We start from the raw sequence: 19913 nt of genomic DNA on the forward strand, positions 1-19913 counted from the left end.
AGAAAAAAAATTGTTTTATAATTATTGTAAAATATTATAATGTTAATGACAAAGCCCTGAATATAAAAACATTGCAATTACCAAAATACTTATTTGTAGAACAGCAAGAAAATTAGGAATTCAAAATGCAAAAAGGGGTAAAAAAAAGTATCAACAGCAAAATGATGTTATCATTATAAAAACTGAGCAAAAAATTACTTTATTTCATTCTGTATGAGCTCTGCGTTTCCTAGTGTTGCACATCAGTTAGTCATTTCTACCTAATTTTCATAGACTTTACGTTGTGATTTTTGGTTAAATAATCTAATAGAAATCCTCAGTCTTTAGATTAAAAAGTAATTCCACACTTCTTAGAAAAGCAGTTGCATGTGTCACTGCATCCTTCTTGTAAAAGGAGACAATTTTAAACTGCACAGTTAATAACCCAGCACTCTGAAGAATTTACACTATCTGTACATTAAAAAATCTAATAATTATCCTTAACCCCTACATTTAGGGTCAGTCAGTAAGCTACCACTGCATTAATTATGAAGACTGAAAACCACTGTGCAACCTTCTCACTGCTTGTCAGCTACTGCTCCATTTGAAAATGTATGAGAGATGCTGGATTGTTCACCTAGTGGAACCATGTGGTTCTCTTTTCTCCATACAGCTTTAAGACAGAAGTAAGAAACTAGTATGAATATTGTTGAAGAATCAGTAGGCATAAAATTTTTATTTTAATTTTTCATCATTGATTTTTCACAATTAAGAAATTTTAGTTAATACAACATATAAGATTGGATTGCACAATTTCATTTGATGTCATCTCTTTTCCTCAGACATGGTCTAAGTAGAACTACTGACAATATTTATTACATATAAAGAAAAAGAAGTGGAATCATTAAGATAAAATATCTTCAAAAAATTTTTGATACAGAACAAGTTGTTCCTCAAAAGATAAGGGAGCTTGATCTAGCAAAATGGACTTAGCTGTAAAACAGCTAGCAAAGCATATAAAAACTACTATCCACATATTGCTTGGTATAGCTCATTTTGGAATAAGATAAAAAATATGAAAAAATATACAAAATGCTTCTAACTTCATCCATCCCCTATTTGGTCCTCAGAACACAAGAAGAACCAATGGGGTGGGGGAGGGGGACCAAGTAGCTGGTTTTTCTCCACATAATCAAGCGTTTTACAGGAGGTCACAGGAAAGGACACATTTAGAAAACGATTTTTTTTGGATTTTTTTCCCCATATTTTAAGTACGAAAAAGGCAAATTCTTTAAAAACATAAGAGAGGTAAAAGCTTTAAGAGCAATCACATCTATAGCTTAACACAGACTGATACCAAATCAGCTGAGCTTTCCAAATGGATTACTGAACTGTTAAAACAATATCTTAAAAAAGCAGGGGGAGGGTAAAGGGAGAGAGTGAGAACATTATGTAATTCAAATTCTACTTTACTAAACTAAGCTATATGTATGTATTGATCTCTGGCTTATAGTTCACAGCCAGAGCTACCTTTTTTTTTTTCTTCTTTTAAACCCAGAGAAAAGTTTAAAGAAAATTCCCTTAAACGTTTTACTTAGACTCACCAACTTTTAACATTTTGCTCCCTTGCTTTATCATTCTCCCACCCACACGCACATTATGTGTTTTTCCGAACCACTTGAGAGTAGGTTCATACGTGCTTTTCCTCTTAATACTTCAATGTGACTTTTTAAGAAAAAACATATTCTTACATAAACAGAAGAGTTATCAAACTCAGGAAAATTTAATATTGGTATTGGTAAAGTACTTTTGTCAGTCCATATTCCAATTCTGTCAATTATCCTAATAATGTCCTTTATAGTATTTCTCCCCATCCAGTACAGAATCAAATCCAGGAAAACAGATTGCATTTGGCTGTCTGCCTCTTCAGATTCATTTTGTCGGGTACAGTTTCAAAGCCTTTCTTTCATAACATTAACAATTTTGAAGAGGCCAGTTATTTTATAAAAATGTTCTGCAATTTGGGTTTGTCTGATGTTCCTTACAGTTAGATTCAGGTTATGCATTCCTTACTAGACTAATGTAAGTAAGTAATGATGTGTTCTTCTAAGGGTATCACAGTCAAAGGGCAAGATATCCCTAACATCCTTACTGGTGATATTAACTTCAATCACCTGGTCAAGGTGTTGCCCAGTTTTTTCACTATGTGATTATTATTTTTTTCCTCTTGCAGCTAATAAGCAATTTGTAAGGAGACACTTGGAGACCATACAAAAATACTATGCCTTAAAGAACTTTCCACCTTAGTTTAGCATCCACTATTGGATTCTTGTTTAAACCAAATTTTAGTATGTTTGTTTCATAAGCCAACTTGAAAATCTTTTACCTTTAATAGGCAATTTAAGCCCATCCATATTTAATATGACTGATGTTTTGTTTCATGTCAGTCACTACTGTATATTTTAATTACTCTATTAAGTAATACTGTTTCTTTTTCTACATGGTGTGTTTTTCTTTGCTACTTTTTACATTTTCTTTTGGTATTTAGGAAGGTTAGTAATTTTTTTCTAGTGCATTTATACGTACTTTTGTTAGTGCCCTTAATCCTTCCTTTTCCTTACTTAAGCTTTTAGTGTCTGGTTGGCCGATTTTAAATGGTATCCTTGGTCTCCCACCTATTTAACAGTCTATGATCTCATTCTACTTTCCCTTCTCACTCTCTTTTCCTTTTTTAAGAATGGTATTCTCTGTACGTTGTTTAACATGTAACATTTCATACTTTCTTCTTTCCATGTCGCCACCCTTGTTTTATTTAGTCCTTAATTCTACAATTTAGTATATTAAATGCTCACGGTCCTTTTGCTAAAGCTTCCCCAGTGGTCTCTTGGGTGGATGGAGATCATCCTCCAACAAACTCCTCAAGAAGGCTTATGGATACAATGGTCAATGAGTTCCTCAATATTCAAAAGTTGATTTTCTATTGCCATAATAATTGAAGAAAAACTTGGCTGGATGGCAAATCCTTGGCCTGTACTTTTCCTTGATTTTCCTGAAATTGCCATTCTATTGCCATGATTTGCATGTTGCTCTTCAAAAGTATGATGCCAGCCCAATTTGTCTTTCAAGTTTAGCAGTTTACTAAAATATGTCTCAGTTGATCATTCCAGGTCCATTTTTCCAGGTACAGTGGTGGGTCCTTCAAAAGGTAGATTTAAATTTCCCCTATTCCCAGAAAGTTTTCCTGGATTATAGTTTATAAGTTTTGTTCTACTGAGTTATTTTTATTTTTCACAGATTCCAATTATGTTGGACCTCCTTTGCCAGCCTTTCCTTTCCATCATTTGCTCTGAGATCCTAATTTTTACTTCTTTATCTCATTTTCATTCTATGTTCTTCCTTAGATTTTCATTCCATTCTATTTTCTCTTGAGCATTTTATAATTAATTCTTCATATCTAACGTAGTCTTGTCTTTTCTTTAATCTCCTTCCTGAGTTTGATCAGCTTGCACTGCATTTCTTGTTTGTTTGGTTTTTTCTTTAATCCATTTGTCTCCTTAAATTTTTGGATACCAAGTTCTGTTTTGCTTGCTTGAGAATACTTAATTTAGTCTAGAGTACTGTGTTACAGTATGCTACTTTGTGGTTATTTTTCTAAGGTTTTGAGGTTGTGTGTGTATAGATTTTCATCAGCTGAAATGATTTAATACATATTTTCTGTTTTCTTCCAACAGTGGTGCTGCGTAAGTTTGATTTTTCCCCTACTCATTTTGTGGACAGCATTCTTTAGTTTGTGAGTACCTTCTGTCAACTTAGTGAAGTGTAATTTCTTGAATGGGTAATGGGGAAAAAGAGGTTGATGTCCTCTTTCATTTTGCAGAACCCTTTATTTTTCTTTTTCTTCTTGTTTTCTCCTCACTGCTAGGACTCAGTGGCATCACCCCTTCTCTGCTTATCTCCTTCTCTAGAAGCAAAATTCCTCCAAGGCTGCCACTTCCTAATCCTACACACTCTAAAACTCCTTCCTGGTAGCTGGTACTATAAACTACCAAGTCCCAGTCTGTGTTCACTATTTTGGCACATACTGTTGTACTTTCTCTTTTTGAGGGTGATTCTGTCTTCATTTTGTTTAAGTTTTTCAGTCCCCTCTCTTCTGTTTCATAGTCTCTAAAGCATCCCACTTCATACTCTCCACATATACGGACTTGCAGCAGCAGTGGAAGCTCCGCTGGCACTTGATAATTTTGCTACTTTCAGGTAATTTGAAGTTCATGTTATTGTCTCCTAGCAATCCAGAAAGTATGGGTTAGTTGGGTTTCATTTGTGTTCCTTCTAGCCTATGGTTTTGGGAGGATATGTGGAGATATGGAGATTGAAGTAGCCACCATTTTCCTTTAGATTTAGAAACCAGTTAAAGCTATATTAATAATTTTCTTTAGCTCCTTATTCATTTTTTAAAAAGTTGACCCCAGAATAATTATAAATAAAATTATTCAGTCATAAAAATTAGCTTCAATTCATCCATTCATTCAACAAATAAATTATGTAAATCATGGGCTAATGTGGTTATATACATTTGTCTTCACTTAATGTGATATACAAGATAACTAAAAATCGTGCCAAACTGTATTTTAGATACCAAAAAATAAGTTATGGATCATAAAAATGGAAAATATTATAAACATTATGCCATTATTAATACACACAAAAAAACTATACTGCTTACCATGAGCTGTCCTCTTGAGTATGTTATTCTTGTGTCATGTTTCCAAACTAGCTTTGGGTTGACTGTGATTGTTTTTCATCATTCCAGAGTGAAAATAATAGTTTTATTTTCTAGAGCTTACACCTCCTTATATATTATACAAAGTGTAATTGTGCAGAGTTTTTTAGACCCTGATTTCCAGCATTCAGAATAGAACATAGAGAATTCTTACATCCTTAGTTCTCTGAATAAGAAATACAGAAAATCTAGGTACAGTGCAATCAAAAGATAGAACCAAGGAATGGTATATAAATCCTCTCACTTATTTTTACTCTTAACTTATATATAAAATTCTTTTTCCATCATTCAACGTCTACTTCATCTTGAATGAAGAAATGGTTGCTAAAAATAATACTTTATTTTTCAGACTGAACTACTGAAGATAAATTAGAACCACTACTGATAACTATTTTCTAACTGATTTTGACATACTTAGCAATTCTGTGCTATTGAAATAGTTACATGTCTTCCTTACAGATAGTCAACTATCTTCCCCAGAATATATAGTTTTCTCTTTTAAACTAGGAAAAGAACTCTACTTTTACTTAAGCCATCTACTTTTAATTGCAATTTTTGTGATAACTGAAGATTCACATACAATTATAAGAAATAATACAGAGCCTCCTGTACACTTTGCCATTCCTCCATTTGATAACATTTTGCAAAACTATAGTATAATATCACAATCAGGATACTGACATTGATATAACCCACCAATCTTATTCCAATTTTCTCAGTTTCAGTGTACTCATTTGTCTATGTGTGTGTATTAAGTTCTTTACAATTTTATTACCTGTATAGGCTTATATATCCACCACCATAGTTAAGAGACTGAACAGTTCCTACACCACAAGGATCCCTTATGTTGTCCTTTTATAGTAACCAGCTACCCATCCTTCCCCTGGCGCCAACTAATCTACAAGCTCTGGCAATAATTAATCCATCTCCCAGTTCTAAAATTTTGTTTTACCAAGAATGTTATATAAATGGAACCATATGTAACCTTTTGAGATTGGTTTTTGTCACTCAGCATAATTCCCTGGAGATTCATGCAAGTTTCTGTGTGTATCGGTAGTTTGTCCCTTTTTATTGCTAAGTAGTATTCTATGGTTTGTTTGTACCACAGTTTGTTAAACCATTTACTTGTTGAAGGACATCTGGGCTGATTCCAGTTATAGAATATTAAAAATAAAGACATTATGAATATTTGGTAACTTTTCATTTCTCTGGGATAAATAACCAAGAGTACAATTGCTGGAGGTTACGATAATTTCATGTTTAGTTTTGAGAAACTGCCTGTAACTTTTCACATTCCCACCAAAAACATGAGTGATCCAGTTCCTCCACACTGCTGTCAGCTTTTGGTGCTGCCATTAGTTTTTATTCTAGCCATTCTGTTGGTAGAGAGTGTTATCTTCATTATGGTTTGAATTTGCATTTCCCTAGTGATGTTGAACATCTGTTCCTGTATTTATTTGATATCTGCATATCCTCTTATATGAAATGTTGTTTATGTCTTTTGCCAACTGTCTAAATGGACTGTTATCATTTTTTACTATAGTGTTTTGAGACATCTTTATGTATTCTAGATACTAGTCCTCTGTCAGATATGGGGTTTCCAAATATGTTCTCCCAGTCTGTAGCTTCTCTTACCTTCATCACATGGGCTTTCAAAGAGCAAATGTTTTTAAAATTTTGTTGAGATACAACTTGTCAATTTTTCCCTTTGTGGATTTTACTTTTTGGTATCAAGTCTAAGAATTCATTGCTTAACCCTTTTTCTAGAGGATTTTTTCCTGTGTTTTTTTTTCTAAAAGTTTGTAACTTTACATTTTGTTTAAGTCTATGATCCATTTTGAGTTAATTATTTTTACAAGCTGTGAGGTTTAAGAAAAGGTTCATTTTTGTATATATGAATTCCTAATGGTTTTAACATCATTTGTTTAAAAGACCATCCTTGCTGAATTGAATTGCACTGTGCAATTCTAAAAAAATCAGCTGGGCATGTTTATGTGGATCTAGTTCTGGGTTTTCTATTATGTTCCACTGATCCATTTGTCTATTCCTCCAATACCATACAGCCTTGATTACTGTAGCTATATAATAAATCTTGAGATCAAGTAGACTGATTTCTCCTACTTTATTCTTTTTCCAAAATTCCCTTAGCTATTCTAGCTATTTTTTTTAGAATGAGCTTGAAAAATCTTCTCAGATTTTGAAAGGAATTTCATTAAAATTATACAATTTGGGGGAGAATCCACATCTTTACCATGTGAATATTCCAATCAATGAGGACAGTATGCCTCTCCCTTTATTTAAATATTCTTTTCAGAATTTATAGTTTGCAGCACATAGGTCCAGTACATATTTTGTTAGATTTACACCTAAGGGTTTTTTTGCCCCACAACTATAAATGGTATTGTATTTCTAATTTCACTTTCCACATTTCTTTGCTAGTATTTTTGAAATACAATTTATTTTTGTATGTTTATCTTATATCCTGCTACCTATTAAACTCACTTATTAGTTCTAGGGTTTTGTTTTGGTAAATGTCTTCAGGTTTTCTATACAAAAAAATTATGTTGTTTAAAAAAGGTGGGGGAGCAGGTAGATTGGTTCAGGATGGCAGAGTAGAAGGATGTGTGCTCACTCCCTCTTGAGAGAGCACTGGAATCACAAATAACTGCTGGACATTCATTGACAGGAAGATACTGGAACTCACAAAAAAAAGATACCCCACAAGCAAAGACAGAGGCGAACCTGCAATGAGACAGTAGTAAGGGCGCAATCATAATCAAATCATATCCCATAACCACGGGTGAGTGACTCACAAACTGGAGAACAATTATACCACAAAAGTCCATCCACTGGAATGAAGGTGCTGAGCCCCACATCAGGCATCCCAACCTGGGGGTCTGGCAGTGGGAGGAGGAATTCCCAGAGAATAAGACTTTGAAGGCTAGGGGGATTTGATTGCAGGACTTCGACAAGACTGGGGGTAAAAGAGACTCCACACTTGGAGAGCACACACATAGTGTGCACATCAGGACCCGGGGGAAGGAACAGTGACCCCATAGGAGACTGAATCAGACCTACCTGCTAGTGTTGGAGGGTCTCCTGCAGAGGCAGGCGGGGTGGCTCTGGCTCACTGCGGGGACAAGGACACTGGCAGAAGAAGTTCTGGGAAGTACTCCTTAGCATGAGTCCTCATGGAGTCCACCATTAGCCCCACCAATGAGCCTGTAGGCTCCAGTGCTGGGTCACCTCAGGCCCAACAACCAACAGGGAGGGAACTCAGTCCCACCCATCAGCAGACAAGCAGATTAAAGTTTTACTGAGCTCTGCCCACCAGAACAACACCCAGCTATACCCACCAACAGACCCTCCCATCAGGAAGCTTGCACAAGCATCTTAGATAGCCTCATCAACCAGAGGGCAAACAGCAGAAGCAAGAAGAACTGCAATCCTGCAGCCACTGGAATGAAAACCACATTCACAGATAGACAAGATGAAAAGGCAGAGGCTACACACCAGATGAAAGAACAAGATAAAACCCCAGAAAAACAACTAAAAGAAGCGGAGATAGGCAACCTTCCAGAAAAAGAATTCAGAATAATGATAGTGAAGATGATGCAGGACCATGGAAAAAGAATGTAGGCAAAGATCGAGAAGGTGCAAGAAATGGTTAACAAAGACGTAGAAGAATTAAAGAACAAACACCTAGAAGAATTAAAGAACAAACAAACAGAGATGAACAATACAAGAACTGAAATGAAAAATACACTACAAGGAATCAATAGCAGAATAACAGAGGCAGAAGAACGGATAAGTGACCTGGAAGACACAATGGTGGAATTCACTGCCATGGAACAGAATAAAGAAAAAAGAATGAAAAGAAATGAAGAGAGCCTAAGAGACCCCTGGGACAACATTAAATGCAAAAACATTCGCATTATAGGGGTCCCAGAAGGAGAAGAGAGAGAGAAAGGACCCAAGAAAATATTTGAAGAGATTATAGTTGAAAACTTCCCTAACATGGGAAAGGAAATAGCCACCCAAGTCCAGGAAGCGCAGAGACTCCCATACAGGATAAACCCAAGGAGAAACACACGGAGACACACAGTAATCAAATTGGCAAAAATTAAACACAGAGAAAAATTATTGAAAGTAGCAAGGGAAAAACGACAAATAACATACAAGGGAACTCCCATAAGGTTAACAGCTGATTTCTCAGCAGAAACTCTACAAGCCAGAAGGGAGTGGCACAATATGTTTAAAGTGATGAAAGGGAAGAACCTACAACCAAGATTACTCTACCCAGCAAGGATCTCATTCAGATTTGATGGAGAAATCAAAAGCTTTACAGACAAGCAAAAGCTAAGAGAATTCAGCACCACCAAACTAGCTCTACAACAAATGCTAAAGGAACTTCTCTAAGTGGGAAACACAAGAGAAGAAAAGGACCTACAAACACAAACCCATAAAAATTAAGAAAATGGTCACAGGAACATACATATCGATAATTACCTTAAACGTGAATGGATTAAATGCCCCAACCAGAAGACACAGGCTCGCTGAATGGATACAAAAACAAGACCCATATATATGCTGTCTACAAGAGACCCACTTCAGACCTAGGGACATATACAGACTGAAAGTGAGGGGATGGAAAAAAGATATTCTGTGCAAATGGAAATCAAAAGAAACCTGGAGTAGCAATCCTCATATATGATAAAATAGACTTTAAAATAAAGAATGTTACAAGAGACAAGGAAAGACACTACATAATGATCAAGGGATCAGTCCAAGAAGAATATATAACAATTATAAATATATATGAACCCAATATAGCAGCACCTCAATACATAAGGCAACTGCTAACAGCTCTAAAAGAGGAAATCGACAGTAACACAATAATAGTGGGGGACTTTAACACCTCACTTACACCAATGGACAGATCATCCAGACAGAAAATTAATAAGGAAACACAAGTTTTAAATGACACAATAGACCAGATAGATTTGATATTTATAGGACATTCCATCCAATAACAGCAGCTTACACTTTCTTCTCAAGTGCACATGAAACATTCTCCAGGATAGATCACATCTTGGGTCACAAATCAAGCCTTGGTAAATTTAAGAAAATTGAACTCGGGCTTCTCTGGTGGTGCAGTGGTTAAGAATCCACCTGCCAATGCCGGGAACACAGGTTCGAGCCCTGGTCCGGGAAGATCCCACATGCCGCGGAGCATCTAAGCCCGTGTGCCACAACTACTGAGCCTGCGCTGTAGAGCCAACGAGCCACAACTACCGAGACTGCGTGCCACAGCTACTGAAGCTTGCATGCCTAGAGCCCATGCTCCGCAGCAAAAGAAGCAACTGCAGTGAGAGGCCTGCACACTGCAACAAAGAGTAGCCCCCGCTCACTGCAAATAGAGAAAGCCCGTGCACAGCAACAAAGACCCAATGCAGCCAAAAATAAATAATAAATAAATAAATAAATAAAATTTAAAAAAAATAAAATTGAAATCATATCAAGCATCTTTTCTGACCACTACGCTATAAGATTAGAAATCAATTACAGGGAAAAGAACGTTAAAAACACAAACACACGGAGGCTAAACAATACGTTTCTAAATAACCAAGAAATCACTGAAGACATCAAAGAGGAAATCAAAAAATACCTAGAGACAAATGACAATGAAAACACGATGATCCAAAATCTATGGGTTGCAGCAAAAGCAGTTCTAAGAGGGAATTTCAGAGCAATATAATCCTACCTCAAGAAACAAGAAAAATCTCAAATAAACAATCTAACCTTACACCTAATCGAAGTAGAGAAAGAAGAACAAACAAAACCCAACGTCAGTAGAAGGAAAGAAATCATAAAGATCAAAGCAGAAATAAATGAAATAGAAACCAAAAAATCAATAGCAAAGATCAATAAAACTAAAAGCTGGTAATTTGAGAAGATAAACAAAACTGATAAACCTTTAGCCACACTCATCAAGAAAAGGAGGGAGAGGACTGAAATCAATAAAATTAGAAATGAGAAAGGGGAAGTTACAACAGACACCGCAGAAATACAAAGCATCCTAAGAGACTACTATAAGCAACTCTATGCCAATAAAATGGACAAATTCTTAGAAAGGTATAACTTTCCAAGAAAGAACCAGGAAGAAAAAAAATTTGAACAGACCAATCACAAGGAATTAAATTGACACTGTGATTAAAAATCTTCCAACAAACAAAAGTCCAGGACCAGATGGCTTCACGGGTGAATTCTATCAAACATTTAGAGAAGAGCTAACACCCATCCTTCTCAAACTCTTCCAAAATATCACAGAGGAAGAAACACTCCCAGACTCATTCTATGAGGCCACCATCACCATGATACCAAAACCAGACAAAGATACTACAAAAAAAGAAAATTACAGACCAATATCACTGATGAATATAGATGCAAAAATCCTCAACAAAATACTAGCAAACAGAATCCAACAGCACATTAAAAGGATCATAGACCATGATCAAGTGGGATTTATCCCAGGGATGCAAGGATTCTTCAGTATATACAAATCAATCAATGTGATATACCATATGAACAAATAGAAGAATAAAAACCAGATGATCATCTCAATAGATGCAGAAAAAGCTTTTGACAAAAATTCAACACCCATTGATGATAAAAACTCTCCAGAAAGTGGGCATAGAGGGAACCTACCTCAACATCATAAAGGCCATATATGACAAACCCACAGCAAACATCATTCTCAATGGTGAGAAACTGAAAGCATTTCCTCTAAGATCAGGAACAAAATAAGGATGTCCACTCTCACCATTATTATTCAACATAGCTTTAGAAGTCCTAGCCACGGCAATCAGGGAAGAAAAAGAAATAAAAGGAATACAAATTGGAAAAGAAGAAGTAAAACTGTCACTGTTTGCAGATGACATGATACTATATATAGAAAATCCTAAAGATGCCACCGGAAAACTACCAGAACTAATCAATGAATTTGGTAAGGTTGCAGGATACAAAATTAATGCACAGAAATCGCTGGCATTCCTATACACCAACAATGAAAAATCAGAAAGAGAAATAAAGGAAACAATCCCACGTACCACTGTAACAGAAAGAATAAAATACCTAGGAATAAACCTACCAAGGGAGGTAAAAGCCCTGTACTCAGAAAACTATAAGACGCTGATGAAAGAAATCAAAGATGACACAAACAGATGGAGAGATATACCATATTCTTGGATTGGAAGAATCAATACTGTGAAAACGACTATACTACCCAAAGCAATCTACAGATTCAATGCAATCCCTATCAAATTACCAATGGCATTTTTTACAGAACTAGAACAAAAAATCTTAAAGTTTGTATGAAGACGCAATAGACCCCGAAAAGCAATCTTGAGGGAAAAAAACGGAGCTGGAGGAATCAGACTCCCTGACTTCAGACTATACTACAAAGCTACAGAAATCAAGACAATATGGTACTGGTACAAAACCAGAAATATAGATCAATGGAACAGGCTAGAAAGCCCAGAGATAAACCCACACAACTATGGTCAACTAATCTATGACACAGGAGGCAAGGATATACAATGGAAAAAACACAGTGTCTTCAGTAAATGGTGCTGGGAAAACTGGACAGCTACATGTAAAGGAATGAAATTAGAACACTCCCTGACACCATACACAAAAATAAACTCAAAATAGATTAAAGACCTAAATGTAAGACTGGATACTATAAAACTCTTAGAGGAAAACATAGGAAGAACACTCTTTGACGTAAATCACAGCAAGATCTTTTTTGACCCATCTCCTAGAATAATGGAAGCAAAAACAAAAACAAACAAATGGGACCTAATGAAACTTAAAAGTTTTTGCACAGCAAAGGAAACTATAAACAAGATGAAAAGACAACCCTCAGAATGGGAGAAAATATTTGCAAATGAATCAATGGACAAAGGATTAACCTCCAAAATATATAAATAGCTCATGCAGCTCAATATCAAAAAAACAAACAACCCAATCCAAAAATGGGCAGAAGACCTAAGTAGACATTTCTCCAAAGAAGACATACAGATGGCCACAAGGCACACGAAAAGCTCCTCAACATCACTAATTATTAGAGAAATGCACGTCAAAACTACAATGAGTTATCACCTCACACTAGTTAGAATGGGCATCATCAGAAAATCTGCAAACAACAAATGCTGGAGAGGGTGTGGAGAAAAGGGCACCCTCGTGCACAGTTGGTGGGAATGTAAATTGATACAGCCACTGTGAAGAACAGTAGGGAGGTTCCTTAAAAAACTAAAAATAGAATTACCAAATGATGCAGCAATCCCACTACTGGGCATATACCCAGAGAAAACCATAATTCAAAAAGACACATGCACCCCAATGTTCAATAGCCAGGTCATGGAAGCAACCTAAATGCCCATCGACAGACAAATGGATAAAGAAGATGTGGTATGTATATACAATGGAATATTACTCACCCATAAAAAAGAATGAAATTTGGTCATTTGTAGAGACTGTCATACAGACTGAAGTAAATCAAAAAGAGAAAAACAAATATCGTATATGAATGCATATATGTGGAATCTAGAAAAATGGTACAGATGAACCGGTTTGCAAGGCAGAAATAGAGGCACAGATGTAGAGAACAAACGTATGGACACCAAGGGGGTAAAGCAGGCTTGGGGGGATGGTGGTGGTGATGGTGGGATGAACTGGGAGATTGGGATTGAGCTATATACTCTTAATATATATAAAATAGATAACTGATAACAACCTGCTGTATAAAAAGTAAATAAATAAAATAAAATTCAAAAATAAAAATAAAAATAAATAAAAAGGAGGGGAAACAATGTTATTTCTTCCTTTCATTGGTATGCCTTTTATTTCCTCTTCTTGCCTTACTGTACTGGCTATGACTTCCAGTACTGAACTGAGTAAGAGTGACAGCAGACATCCTTGCCTAGATAACCTTGATGTTTTAGGGAGAAAACATTCTGTCTTTCACCATGAAATATGATGGTAGCTCTAGGTTTCTGAATATGTTCTTTACCAGGTTGAGAAAATTATCCTCTATTACTAGTTTTCAGAGAGTTTTTTTTTATCATAAGCGGATATTGAGGTTTGTCAAGTACTTTTTCTAAGTCAATTGATATGATCATGTGAATTTTCTTCTTTTCTGTTAATATGGTAGATTACAGTCATTGATTTTTTACATACTGACAGGCTTGAATCCCTGGAATGAACTCTACTTCGACATGGTATATAATTCTCCTTATATATTGCTTAATTCTACTTGCTAATAATTTGACAAGGATTTTCCCATCTATATGCATTAAGAATACTGGCTTGCCAGAGATAAACCCATGCATATATGGTCACCTTATCTTTGACAAAGGAGGCAAGAATACACAATGGAGAAAAGACAGCCTCTTCAATAAGTGGTGCTGAGAAAACTGGATAGCTACATGTAAAAGAACGAAATTAGAACACTTCCTAACACCATACAAAAAAACCCTCAAAATGGATTAAAGACCTAAATGTAAGGCAAGGCACTATAAAACTCTTAGAGGAAAATATAGGCAGAATGCTCTATGACATAAATCACAGCAAGACCCATTTTGACCCACCACCTAGAGAAATGGAAATAAAATTAAAAATAAACAAATGGGAGCTAATGAAACTTAAAACCTTTTGCACAGCAAAGGAAACCATAAACAAGACGAAAAGACAACCCTCAGAATGGGAGAAAATACTTCCAAACGAAGCAACTGACAAAGGATTATCCTCTGAAATATAAAAGCAGCTTATACAGCTCAATATCAGAAAAACAAACAACCCAATCCAAAAATGGGCAGAAGACATGAATAGACATTTCTCCTAAGTAGACATATAGATTGCCAACAAGCAAATGAGAGGATGCTCAACATCACTAATCATTAGAGAAATGCAAATCAAAACCACAACGAGGTATCACCTCACACCGGTCAGAATGGCCATCATCAAAAAATACAGAAACAATAATGCTGGAGAGGGTGTGGAGAAAAGGGAACCCTCTTCCACTGTTGGTGGGAATGTAAATTGATATAGCCACTATGGAGAACAGTATGGAGGTTCCTTAAAAACCTAAAAATAGAACTACCATACGACCCAGCAATCCCACTACTGGGCATATACCCTGAGAAAACCATAATTCAAAAGGATACACGTGCCCCAGTGTTCATTGCAGCACTATTTACAATAACCAGGACATGGAAGCAACCTAAGTGTCCATCGACAGATGAATGGATAAAGAAGATGTGGCACATATATACAATGGAATATTACTCAGCCATAAAAAGAAACGAAATTGAGTTATTTTTAGTGAGGTGGATGGACCTAGAGTCTGTCATACAGAGTGAAGTAAGTCAGAAAGAGAAAAACAAATATCATATGCTAACATATATATGGAATCTAAAAAAACAAAAAAAGTTCTGAAGAATCTAGGGGCAGGACAGGAATAAAGACACAGACGTACAGAATGGGCTTGAGGACATGGGTAGGGGGAAGGGTAAGCTGGGACAAAGTGAACGAGTGGCACTGACATATATACAGTACTAAATGTAAAACAGATGGCTAGTGGGAAGCAGCCGCATAGCACAGGGAGATCAGCTCTGTGCTGTGACCACCTAGAGGGGTGGGATAGGGAGGGTGGGAGGGAGATGCAAGAGGGAGGGGATATGAGGATATATGTATACATATAGATGATTCACTTTGTTGTACAGCAAAAACTAACACAACATTGTAAATCAATTATACTCCAATAAAGATATAGGTGTGTGTGTGTGTGTGTGTGTGTGTGTGTGTGTGTGTGTGTGTATTATAAAGAATAGTGGCTTGGTCATAGTTTTTTGGTGTTTTGTTTTGTTTTTTGTTGTTGTTACTGTTGTAGTTTTAACTGTCTTTGTCTGGTTTAGTATGAGGATAAGACTAGCTTCATAAAATACACTGAGAAGGGTTCTTTCCTTTCTGTTTTTTGGAAGGGGTTGTGTAGAACTGGTGTTCACTGTGCTAAAATGTCTGGTACAAGTCTCCAGTGAAACCATTCCAACGTACAGATTTTCTTTCTAAGAGATTTTAAATTATGAATTTAACATCTTAACAGTTATAGGGCTATTCAAGTCATATTAGATGAGTTGTACTTTGTGCTTTTCAAAGCATTGGCTCATTTCATCTAAGTTATCAAATTTATGTTTGCAGAGTTGTCCCTTACTATCGTTTTGATATCTACAAGGTTTGTAGTGGTACTAATTTCATTCTTAATACTGGAAAATTTTTTCTTATCTTTTTTCCCCTTCTGTCAGTCTTGCTACATGTTTGTCAATCAGATTGGTTTTCAAATAATAGCTCTCATTTATTAATTTTCTGTTTTCAATTTCACTGATTTCTGTCCTTTTCTTTATTATGTCCTTCCTTCTGCTGGCTTTGGGTTTCTTTTGCTCTTTTTCCAGGTTAGGTGGAAGCTTAGATTATTGATTCAAAACAATTCCTCTTTTTTCTAATGTAAGAATTTTTGCTAAAGGGCAGCATTTAATGTTCTAAGTTTCCCTATCAGTAGTATTGCTTCAGCTGTGTCTCAAAATTTCTGACATGTTATATTTTCATTTCCATTCAGTTCAAAGTATTTTTAAAAACATTTCCCTTGAGACTTTCTCTTTGACTCATGGATTTAAGTGTGTTGTTTATTTTTCAAATGTTTGGTGATTTTCCACTTATCTTTCTGTTATTGATTTCCAATTTGATTCCAGTGTGGCTGAAAAACATATACTCTATGATTTTAATTCTTTTAAATTGAGGTTTGTGTTATGGCCCAGGATATGGTCTACCCTAGTATGTAGTCCACAGGCACTTGAATGTTATACTCTGCTGTTGTTGAGCAGACCATTTTATAAATGTCTGTTAGATCTTGTTGGTTGATGGTATTGTTAAGTTCCATACCTTTGCTAATTTTCTGTCTAGAGATTCTACCTATCAATTATTGAGAAGGGCACTGAAGTCTCCAACTATAATTGCAGATTTGTCAATTTCTCCTTTCAGGTAGGACAGCTTTCACCTCATGTATTTTGCAGCTCTGTTACTTGGTACATACACATTTAGGATTGCTGTCTTCTTGATGGATTGACCTTTTTATCATTAGTTAATGCCCTTCTCTGTCTCTAGTAATTTTGCTTCAAAGTCTACTTTACCTGATATTAATATAGCCATTCCTCATTTATCTTGATTAATGTTTACATGGTATATCATTTTCAATCCTTTTACTATCAACCTGCCTATACCAATATACTGTAGGGAGTTTTTGTAGCTAGCATACTGTTGGGTCACTTTTTTTTAATCTAATATGCTGATCTCTGCCTTTTACTTGGTATAGTTAGACCATTTACATGTAACTAAGTATGCTATTTAAAATTTTTGGTTTGTTTTATTTTTTCTGCCTTCCTGTGGATGACTGAAAAAAATTTTTTTAATTTTACTTTGATTTATCTATAGTGCTTTTGAGTTTATCTCTTTTTCAGTGGTTGCTCTGGGTATTACTTACATACACAAAACTTATCTGTCTGTTGGTCCCATCCTTTTACCAGTTCAAGTGAAGTATAGAAAGCTTACCTCTATGTCTTTTTACCTTCTCCCATTTATAATATAATTGTCTTAAATAGTTCCTCTACATACATTTAGAACCACATCAAACAGTGTTACAATTTTGGTTCAACTATCAAACATAATTTAGAAAACTCAGGAGGACAAGGAAAGCCCACTGTATTTACCCAAATTTTTGCTTACCATGTTCTTTCTTCATTCCTAATATTCCAATATACCTTCCTTTTATCATTTCCTTTCTATTTAGAGAAATTTCTTTAGCCATTTTTTTAAGGTAGGTCTGCTAGTGACAAGTTCTCCTAGTGTTCCCTCATCTAAGAATGTCTTGATTTTCCCTTCATTCCTGAATATTTTCACTGGGTATAAAACTCTAGTTGACAGGTCTTTTCTTTCAACACTTCAAAAATATGCCACTGCCTTCAGGCCTCCATAGTTTCTGATGAAAAATCTGCTTCTGAGATATCAGAGTGCTTTTCTCCTGTAGAAACAGTACCTTTTCTCACTCACTGCTTTCAAGATATTTTGTCTTTAGTTTTCAGAAGTTTAGCTATAATTGAACTTGACATAGAGTTCTTTTGGCTTATCTTGTTTGTGGTCTGCTCAGTTTCTTGGACCTGTGGCTTTATGCCTTTTGCCAAATTTGGGAAGTCTTCAGTCATTATTTCTTCATTTTTCTAGCCCTGCCTTCTTTTTCCTTTCCTTCCAGGACTCCAGTGACACAAATGTTAGACCTTTTGTTATAGTCCCATGGGTCCCTGAGGATCTTTATCCCCTCTCCAGTCTATTTTCTCTGTTATTTAGATTGGGTAACTTCTATTGTTCTATCTTCAAGTTCACTGATTATACACTGTCTCTTCCATTCAGCTGTTGAGCCTATCCACTAACTTTTTGAGTTTGGTTCTTGCATTTCTCAGTTCTAAATTCCCATTTCATTTTTCTTTATACCTGCTATTTCTTCCCCAGGACTCTCTATTTTCTCATTTGTTTCAAGTGGGTTTAGGAACTCTCACTTAAGTATTTCTATGATGCCTGCTTTAAAATATTTGTCAGATAATTCTAACATCTGTTATTTTGGTGTTTTTTGTCTATTGATTCTCTTCTTTCATTGAAAATGAAATTTTCCTGGTTCTCAGAATATAGAATGATTTTTTTTTAATTGAAATCTGAACATGTGGGGTATTATGATATTCTGGACCCTATTTTAAATCTTCCGGTTTAACTGGCTTCCTCTGACACTGTTCCAGCTGGGGAAAAGTTCCTGCCCAATTACTGCCAGGTGGGAGTAGAAGTCCAATTTCACTTGGCCAATGTTGAAACTGGTGGTGGGGAGGGGTTGCTCACTACTGCTGGCAAGGGTAGGGATTCTGGCTACTCAGTAGGCCTCCGCTGACACCACCTGGGCTGTGAGAGGCAGGAGTATCTCATTACTGCTCCCTTTGTGGCCTCCACCAACACCACAGGTAGGAGAGGGAGAGCCTCCTTACTCCTGGGAAGCGGTGAAAGTCCTGACTCCCAACTAGGCCTCCTCTAACATTATTCCAGTGGGAAGGAAAAGGAGCACCTCCTTACTGTTTAGGTGGGAGTGTAAGGCCAGGCTCCCCACATGGTGTCTAATGACAGTTAACCAGGGCAAAGGGAGAATGGCAGTGGGGAGGTTCAGTACTGTCGAGCAGGGAAGAAACTCCTGCCTCCCTACTCAATCTTCTCTGAAATCACCCCAGCAGGGGGTTGGACAGCCTTGTTACAACTTCATAAGGGTGGAAGTCTAGGCTCCCTACTCAGCCTTGGCTGGCATGGGTTAGGGTTGGGGCCACAGTCTTTCTGCAGTGTTTGGCTAGAGCATAGCAGTTACTGGCTACCTTTTCTGTCTTTCCCAGTCTTTTGGCTGGAGAGAGCAGGCTTATTAGTCTGTGCTGGTTGCTATTTCCAGCCTGCCATCATCTTCAAGCTTGGGATATATTAGGCAAAAAGAAAACCCAGGGAACTCACCCCATGTCATTCCTTGAATCCTGAGGTCCCTAGTCTTTATGCCTTTTCTCCACCTTTCAGTCTTCTTATGTTTATTTTATATATAATGTTCAAGATTTTCAGTTGTTTTAGCGGGAGGAATAGGGCAATGTACATCTACTCCATCATCCTGAAAGCAGAAGTCCCCACTTTTTAAACTGGTTCCCACTATGTCCAACCACACAAATTCCTAGAAAAATGAGGATACAGTCTGTGGAAGAGAGTTTTCTTTATGTGATGCTTACATATTTGGACAAATTTGGACTACTCTACCATCCAAATGAATTATGTGGTTAAGCCAGGCATATAAGAATGTCCAAATTACCTGTTAAATCAGGGTAGCACTTATGATATAAACTTGTGTACACTAAATACATGGAACACTTATGATTTCGTAAATACTTATGAATTTAACCATTTTCTATTCAAAACTTTAAAATGATTGTTAAATTGTGTTTACTTAGGGAACAAGTACATGATCTGATCTTTCCAA

At 36.2% G+C, this 19913-nt stretch overlaps 1 protein-coding gene and 1 long non-coding RNA gene across 7 annotated transcripts in view; one reads left to right on the top strand and one right to left on the bottom strand.

The window, feature by feature from the left end:
- On the top strand, positions 1-11718 carry LOC309605650. The gene is made up of 2 exons (XR_014231476.1): positions 1-6117; positions 6150-11718. It is a non-coding gene; the product is annotated as an uncharacterized lncRNA (long non-coding RNA).
- Positions 1-19913, bottom strand: part of USP47 (ubiquitin specific peptidase 47) — a 115611-nt gene that overhangs the window by 34561 nt on the left and 61137 nt on the right. The gene's annotated exons all lie outside the window — the stretch shown is intronic.

The sequence above is a fragment of the Balaenoptera borealis genome (genome assembly GCF_965194805.1).
Source record: "Balaenoptera borealis genome assembly, chromosome: 11".
Lineage (NCBI taxonomy): Eukaryota > Metazoa > Chordata > Mammalia > Artiodactyla > Balaenopteridae > Balaenoptera > Balaenoptera borealis.